We start from the raw sequence: 9,465 nt of genomic DNA, 5'->3' as shown, positions 1-9,465 counted from the left end.
GTTTTAATGTTAAAGAATTCATTTAAAAGCTGAGTGAGGCGTAAGAAATGACTGCTAATGATGAGCTTTTTGAAGTTTGATCTATTTGTCTGTGTTCATTAAAGTCTGTTTGCTCTAAATTCTGTGTAATCTGTAACTGGGAAAAGGTCATTGATGTTTCTATATGAATGATTTGACATAATACATCTAAAACTAAGGTTAATATAAGTAATTTTTAATAAATATTGATTGTGATTGGCCCTTGTATATCTAATATTTAATTTTGGCCCCCTTACATCACTGGGTTTGACACCCCTGCTTTAAAAGTTGTTTTAAAGCTCCGATGAATCCAGGAGGAGGTCTTGCTCGGACTTCTTGTGAACGACAACAACGAACCTTCCTGGGAAGTTCGTATGGACGCGTGGCGCCTCTTAACGTCCCGATGCTGTGGGTTTTATTTCTAAATAAACTAGAAAAACTGCACGCTGAGCGCCGAGTCGCTGCTGAAATTTGCTAAAGAAGCTGAAACTGAGATAATCCATCTTAAAGAAGCCCAAAAAAAAGGGTGAAAGACTAGCTAGCTAAAAGTAGCTGAATGCTATATATAAAAAAACCAGAAGCAGGACAAGGTTGGCTACTTTTACTGCTAACCTCATCATCGTGCACTAAATGCCAGCCTGAGAGATGAGGAGGTGAGGAGCTGGGAGTAGAGTCGCTGCTCCTCCTCATCGACAGGAGGCAGCTGAGGTGGTTCATCTGATCTGATCGCCTCCTTATTTAGGTTTTACAGTCATGTCCCACTAAAAGCAGACCTCGGATCAGACCCAGAACTCTCTGAAGGCCTTGGGATCCTCCAGGAGGAGCTGGGAATAGAGACGCTGCTCCTCCTCATCGACAGGAGTCAGCTGAGGTGGTTCATCTGATCAGGATGCCTCCTTGTGGAGGTTTTACAGGCATGTCCTGCTGGGAGGACCCAGAACTCTCTGAAAGGATTCTGGATCCTCTCTGAAGGCCTCAGGATCCTCCAGGAGGAGCTGGGAGTAGAGCCGCTGCTCCTCCTCATCGACAGGAATCAGCTGAGGTGGTTTATCTGATCAGGATGCTTCCTGGGCGCCTCCATGTGGAGGTTTTACAGGCATGTCCCACTGGGAGGAGACCCAGAACTCTCTGAAGGGGTTCTGGATCCTCCAGGAGGAGCTGCAGAGTCTCTGAGGAGAGGGAGGTCTGGGTTTCCCTCCTGGACCACGAAGAAGAGGTGGAAGATGGACGGATGGAAATATAATATATGTTAACCGACCTTACCTCGACAAACCAGCATCAACTCACAGTTTTAGGGCAAAATGAAAAGTTGCAGAGCGACAGATTATTTAAGAATATCATCAAGTCTTATCAGACAATGTGGGAATTTAAAATCTTTCATTTGCATCAAAGAAAAGAAAATCAGGATTTCCTGCATCAGTTTTTAAATTCTTGGACGCTTGCAGAACCTGCTGCTGTCGGCTGATCAGACCTTCATGTAAACTCCTCGTTCAGCTGAATTGTTTTAAACAAATCATCGTTTTCGGCCACTTTTTTGCAGTCAGATCATCCCAACAAAGCGAGCTCAGAAACTGGGAGCAGATACAGGCGGGGGGGGGGGGTGGGGGGGTGTTTGGAGGCCCGGCGGCCCGCGGAGCTCGGCTCACTGGGGAATGTGAAGTAGGAGTCAGGCTAATCTCCAGTGCCCAGAAGAGACTGGCTCCTGTCTGCCTGTCTGCCACGTCCGTATCTGTGTGTTTCATTTCAGCCTGTCAGGTCCTATCAGGACCGCCCCCCCCCCGCCGCCGCTGCTGCTGAGCAGAAAAACATTTAAACTCAAAACCAGAACCAAGAAATATCTTTCAATCAGACGCTTCTTTGTAAAATGATCCTACTCCTCATTGAACACGTAAAGTATCGTCGATCTAATGCTTGAATTCAACTTTGACTGTCTGCCACTGCAGAACTGACTGAGTTATTAACCCATTTTTGTGATTGGCTGCGGCAGCCATCCTGAATTGAGTCGACTCCGAAAGATAATCTGTCGTAGACATACATCCAGCGATTTCTTCCCGAAAGTTTCATTTAAACTCATCTCCTCGAACAGGAGCTCTTCTCCAGATAATCCAGTTCAAAGTCGAGATTATGGAGGAATATTTACCCTCAACTGAAGCAGCCGGGATGAGGATCAGTGCCTCCAAATCCGAGCTGGAAAAGGGTAGAGTGCCTTCTCTGGGTCGGGGAGGATGTCCTGCCCCAAGTGGGAGGAGTTTAAGCATCATGAATGAGGGAAAAATGGAGCGGGAGATGGACAGGCGGATTGGTGCAGCGTCTGCAGTGAAGCGGGCGCTGTACCGGTCTGTCGTGGTGAAGAGAGAGCTGAGCCAAAAGGCGAAGCTCTCGATTTACCGGTCAATCTACGTTCCTACCCTCATCTATGGTCACGAGCTTTGGGTAGTGACCGAAAGAACGAGATCACGAATACAAGCGGCTGAAATGAGTTTCCTCCGCAGGGTGTCTGGGCTCTCCCTTAGAGATCGGGTGAGAAGCTCGGTCATCCGGGAGGGACTCAGAGTAGAGCCGCTGCTCCTCCACGTCGAGAGGAGCCAGCTGAGGTGGCTCGGGCATCTGGTGAGGACGCCTCCCTGGTGAAGTCCCGCCGGGAAGAGGCCCAGAGGAAGACCCAGGACACGCTGGAGGGACTGGGAACGTCTCGGGATTCCCCCGGAGGAGCTGGCCCAAGTGGCTGGGGAGAGGGAAGTCTGGGTCTTCCTGCTTAGGCTGCTGCCCCCGAGACCCGACCCCGGATAAGAGGAAGAAGATGGATGGATGGATATTTACCCCCCCGACCACCAAACAGAATATCTTTAAAGAAAACTTTACTCTAGGGGTCTCCAATCCTGGTCCTCGAGGGCCACCATCCTGCAGGTTTTCCTTGTTCCTCTGCTCCAACACACCTGATCTGAATCAATGGGTGATTAACAGGCTTCTGCAGAACATGAAGAGGTGATTTAACCTCTGAATCAGGTGTGTTGGAGCAGAGAAACAAGGAAAACCTGCAGGATGGTGGCCCTCCAGGACCAGGATCCAAACCCAACACGGCAGGAAGTGACTAAAATGTATGAGAAGCATCTCCAAAAACAGCCTGTTTTTATTTAATTTGCTGGTATTATCATGTTCTGGATGAGAGATAATCTGTAATCTGCACACTCTTTCAGATCCTTTTCCCCAGCTCTTCCAAACACGTTGATTATCTCCGGTTCTTATTCAGCCTCTTCGTTTCGGCACCAAATGAATCATTACTTGTCATTACTCCACCTAATCTCCTGCAGATTGAACCTTTTTTTTTATCCAAATAAAGACGAAGAGTTAAATAGGGTGTGAAACATCCCCCCGCCCATCTTACACAGTCCCATAAAAGGCCAATTTCCACACATCATTTACCCACAGCTCGGTCCCACAACACGGAGCCTCGCGGCCAGCTGTCGCCCAGCTGCCGGCGAACACCGGGAGGATCCCTGCTTCCCCGCGGCGGGTTTGGTCCTCCCCCGGAGGCCGAGCAGCTCAAACGGGGGTCACCGGAGACGAGCCGAAGACAGAGATCGCTCACCTCGCCGTATCATCAGACGTGTTTACTGCCGAGTGACGGCGTGAAGGAAGACAGCACGTCTGAGTGTCAGAGGAGGGGGGACATTCTGCTCCCAGAGGGACATTTTGACCCAATTAAACCAATAAAAATTAAACCTCGTTAGAGGATTTGATTGGTTGGTCTGTAATCAGGGAAGGTGTGAATTTATACGGATCACTTGTCAACTGAAGGAAACAATAAATGTCTTGGATGGACTTCACATCAGAGTCCATTAGTCCAACAGTTTGATCAGATAACTTTTATTATGTAAACATTCGGTTCAGCGTTTTATTGTTTTACTGCAAAGTCAGAGGCAAAATGTAAATAAATGTTTTAAACATTAAAATATCTGCTTGTTTACAAATATCTAGAGCAGAAAAAGCTTTAAAATGTTGAAATTTTCTCATTTTTTTGGTCACTTTGATCAAACTTTGTTGTTTTGAGTCACAAATAAGACGATCCGAATGCAGAGAGATTCTGTAGTTGGTGATAATCTCATAACTTCGCAGTCTGGGACCGAACGCCGTCCTGCAAGATGACAGAGCGGTGTTTCTTTAGAGACGACCAGGTGTGGAGACGAAGGAAGGACCTGCCTGCAGACCTGAACACCTGTGGGACCATCTTGGGCCGAATGAACCAACATGACCGCGCTGTTGTGGCTGTGTATGGTTCTTCCACATGCTTCTGAATAAGCTGCTAACTGCCAGCACGTCTCGTTTCTTAGGCTTTCAATCATCAAATCCAGTAAAGCAACGTGGCGCCGTGTCAGGGGAAATAAAGAGGCTTTTCATCCATCCATCCATCCATGAGGCTTTTGACTCGTATTTATTTAGAGATTCATCGTTATAGCAACAACAACAGATCCAGTATGAGTGGAGGAGGAGCAAACGAAATCTTCAGCAGCTCCTAACGGGTTAAAACCTGAGAGGAGATCGATCCACACCTGCAGACAAACAGAGGCAGCCTCTCACGTCCGGCCGGCTTCAATCTTATCTTGAGTAAATGTGACTCCACACATTTCTTCGTCTCTCTCTGCCTGCTGGAACGTCCGGGTCGGCACTTCACCTCGGCCTCTTCGCCTCCCTTCGGTAACCTACTGGGAAAAGGGCCGTTCTGAGTGTCAGCTCCGACTTTTTTGTTTCCTGAAAGGCGGAGGGCCGGCGACTGTCGTGCAAAAATATCTGACGAAACAGTTGACCGAGTTTCCAGGAAACTTTTTTAAAAAAGTGCTGATCGGCTGCGTCGCTGCATCTGATTCACTCATGGAGTCAACCCAGTTTAAAAACATCACAGAACTCTGTCAAAGTTACAGATATTAAGCTGAAATTTAACGTGGAAGTAGCTGAGCATCATCCTCAACACGTACTCTGAGGGCTTTGCCTTTAACTGCTGGAGTCAACTGAAGCAGCTGATGTTTGGCTCATTAAGAATAATAAAAGCTGATCCAAGTGCTTCACAATTCAGGCACACAGAAGTTAAAACCAATTAAAAGCAGTAAAATATACAAACACAATAAAAAAAAAACCCATCAGCTCTGCCGGATCTTGTGTGATGCTTGAATCAGAAGTCAAGGAATGAAGACGGTTTTAACAGTTTTTGTTTGTATATTAAGAGGAGCAGCGACCTAAAAACCCCCGATCACCTTCACGTTTTAGTTTGGACCTTTGGAACATCGAAGAGACGAGACGAGCCAACGTCAAACTGCAAAAAAGCAGGCAGTGAAATCTGAAAATCCACCCTGGAAAAGGACAGGAAACCGGCGGAGCGAAGCCGGGACTGGAGATACGTCTTCAGGTTTTTAATTAGCACCGGCAGAAGAAAACTCTGAAACACCGTAATGATCCATTAAACCCCAGACTTCTCTGTGGGTTCAGCCCACTCTCCGTGTTTCTGGTCTTCATTGGAAAATGTTAATAATTTTGTAATGTTTGCCTCTTTTTTTCGTGTCTATAAAGCCTACTTTGTTCGCTTTTAGGCTGGAGGAACCACCGTACGGTTTGACAGATTCAAGGATTCAAGGATTCAAGGATTCAAGGAGACTTTATTGTCATTCGCATCACATGTGGTACATGAGGTGGAATGAAATTGTGAACCACGGTCCCAGCTTACATCCAATATAAATTTAAAAATATAAAACAGAAAAAAAATAAACATAAAAAAAGATAAGGTAAAAGGTATGAGCAGTAGCAGCACATGAACAATATAAGAGGAATGTGACAGATGTGTCAGACCCGCCGTCAAAGCAGTTTATTTCAGCATCCTGTGGATGAAACGGTTCCTCCGGTTTGAAAACATCGACCTCTCTGTGATAAAAATCGGTTCATTAGGTGCTCTGGATTATGTTGCTTTTAAAAAGAAACTTCAATATTCCCACAAGACAACTCATAAATACAATTAACAGCTTTCCAGCTGCAAAAAACACAACATAATGCAGCTTTACACGACAAACAGATCCTTTAATTCGACCATCACAGCTGGAGAGTTGATTTGTTAAACCCTGATTAAATGAAACACGTTCAGTGAATAAAATGTTAACCTTTGATTCACGGCTTTAATTGACTTTCTCATGTTTTTACCTTCAAGCAGTTTGTTTTCTCCACACAGGACAGCCTCACAACCAGCAGCAACATTTAAAGTCATGCATGTGCGTTCAGTCATGCAAAGACTGCACACACACACACACACACACACCCACACACACAGATGCTCCAACAGAAACAAACAAATGGAGCTGATAGTGAAGTGGGAAATGATTGCAATAGCCTGACTGACCTTGAGATAGAGTGACACACACACACACACACACACACACACACACACACACACACACACGTGAACCACTTGGCCTCTGTTGAAAATCGACACAAACTGAACTAAGGCAGGTAAGGTTCGAGCGTACACACATACACGTGTGGCGTTCAATAAAATCAGATTTTTCAGCGCTGATTGAACCTGCTTGAACTCCCTGAATGTTCGATTTAAAACACGATGTTTAAATTCAACTCCTGAACCTGAAACAGTGAGGCCTGTCTCTCCTCACCTGCAGCTCAGGTGTTTCTCTTATCAGCTGAACATCCAAAACTCTAAATTCAGCTGCAGAAAAGTGTCCTTAAAGCAGAAAAAAACCCAGAAGTTTTCAATGATTAAAGGTCTTCAGCCTCACTTCACCTCATTAAACCATAAATTATCGCTGTTTTACCTTTTCTGAAATCTGTTTTATCAGTTTTATTTTTTCTGTTTTGTCCGTCCGTTAAACACTTTACGAAACTCTATTATTGTCGGAAAAGTGCTCCACAAATAAAGTCTGAGTTTGATTCTTTTACCTTTATATTAGATTTCGTTTAGATTCTCCCAGCTCATATTTTAGATATTATCGTGTGTTTTGACTAACTTAGCTAAAGTTTTAGATAGATGTTTAGTTTCATGATTTTATTTAGAAATCTAAGATGTTTTGACTGTGTATTTTTTGTGTTCACGTGTTGTAAAGCACTTTGTATCGCCTTGTTGCTGAAAAGAAGATAAATAAATTTGACTTGATTTAAAGTCAACCAGAACCAGGAGTCAGTTTTCATCAAAACAAAAAAAGTGATTCACTTTAATCTCCAACCAGTTCTTGTTATAGGTTGTGAAATTGTTGTCTCTTAAAGCATTTTGTACATCTGTTTGCTTTAGTAAACATTAAGTAAAAACCTGCATTGCCTAGTTAGAGATTTCCTTACATTTAAAGCCTAAAAACCTGGATTTAAATGAAAGTTTCCTTCCCTGTCAGCATGTTTGGAGGTGCAGTGTTGAGAGCCACCACACGGGGGCAGTATAAACATGCTCATCAGCAGCAGGGGCTGGTTTCTGCACTGCGTCTGCAGCCTGAGAGACTGCAGTCAAGTCCCCGGAGCTCCTCCGGACTCCAACATCTCTGCAGATTTACTGTCACAGCAGTCCGGCAGCGAGTTTAAACCGAGTCAGAGTCGTCCTGTGGGAGGAAATCCTTAAAATCAGCGCTTCTGCAAAAAAGCAGCTTTTTTAAAGCATTTCTTTTAATGTAAAGAGCAAAATCCACAACCATGCCCCAGCATTACAATCATCTTTTATATTAGAGGTCTAAAACTCTTATATTGCATGAGCTCAGAGTATCTGTTGGGGGTCAGCCTCAGCTACTACCACCACAAAGTTTAACTCAGTCAAATTAACTGAGACCTCCATCTTGATCTGGAATGACTCCAGAGTTCAATCAGTTGCAGATCTACGTCCAGAGATTCCTTCCTGAAAGTTTAATTAAAATCCATCCAGTGGTTCTTGAGATATTTTGCTAACAGACAGACAGAGCTGATCCCAAAGGTTTTAAAAAAACCCAACAGATCTTAGCACTCAGAGCATATCCTGGGGATCAGTCTCAGCTACCACCACGCCAAGTTTCAGCTCAATACGTATAAAATTAACAGAGTTACAGACAGTTTTGTGTTTATAATATCACTTGGCTGTGGCGGCCATTTTTAATTGGTTTGACTCCATTGGTTCATCAGCTGTTGACGTTTCATCCTGTGATTTTCTGCGAGTTTAAATAAAATCCGTGCAGCGGTTCGTGAAATATTTCGCTAACAGACAGACAAACAAGCAAAGAAAAGCCGTCATCGCCTCGTTTTGGGGCGACAAAAATGAAAAAGAGCTTTATTATTAAATTTTTCTTTAATTATGAGTATTTAAGGTCCGACTGGAGGAGAAGTTTGATCTCAGTTTCTTCAACCATCAGTGTTGCTGCTTTGAGGGTTTCTAAACGAGCGAATTTGTCATGATTGGTGGAGAAGGACTTGTTTGATAATAAACTAATTCATTAAAATAAAACAAAACGCTGACGTGGCAGCAGGAAGGAAACTAAACAAAAACTGAACGGGCAGGAACCGAGCAGAACCAGAACATCAGGGAGAACAGACCGACAGACCAGAGAGTGAGAGGAGGAGAGGACCCGGTTTTAAAGGCAGGAGGCGATTAGAGGAAGTGGGTACAGGTGAGATGATTGCAAGGCTTGGGGCAGGTGTGGATGGGCGTGGCAGGCAGACAAGAGACAGGACTACAATAAACCCAAACCAAAAGACACCAGACTCCAGAGTTTAATCCTCCAAAACAGCACTTTGTGCAGAAAAACATCAACGTGTGACACGCAGGCTTTTAATGCAGGCCGGATTGATAAATCTGTGTTTCTGCTGAGGCTCAGGGTTCCGTGTTAACAGCGGGAACCTTTCGACCCCACCTGATTTGTGTCAACGACGCAGCCCGCCGCTGCTGCTGTAACGGCGGGCTCGAATGTTCTTTGGCACGACTTCAGCCCGTTAATACCGATCAATCACGGCACGAAAGCGGCGCGGTATATCTCAGTGTTCGTTGTTGCTGACCACGTAACATCTCTTTACTGTTGCCGTTTACCATCTTCTAATGGCCGCGTCCAATAGGATAATGCACCGCGACAAAAAAAGCACGAGCCATCTCATACTGATGAACATGCATGAGCTCCGAGGACTTCAGGATGGAGGGGGGGGGGGTCGGAACCCACCAGATCTGAATCCGCAGGACGACATCGGAACAGGAGGAAAGAGCGTCGCTAAAACAAAGCAGCGGAGATCAGGGCCGTAGCCAGACTAAAAAATCCAGAGGTCAACCACTCATCATCCCCCTGCACATCAGTTACAATGAAAATTAATTAAAATAGAAGCATTTATTTAAAACAAGTGACTTGAATGTGTATATGACATGTATTTGTGTGTGTTTGTAAATCCATGGGGATCAGCCTCATCTGAAGCAACAGAGGACTCAGGGCACAACCATGATGACTCACTGAAATGACATGA

This window comes from Kryptolebias marmoratus, linkage group LG8 (genome assembly GCF_001649575.2).
Source record: "Kryptolebias marmoratus isolate JLee-2015 linkage group LG8, ASM164957v2, whole genome shotgun sequence".
NCBI classification, from domain to species: Eukaryota; Metazoa; Chordata; class Actinopteri; order Cyprinodontiformes; family Rivulidae; genus Kryptolebias; species Kryptolebias marmoratus.
This window is presented reverse-complemented; position numbering follows the sequence as displayed.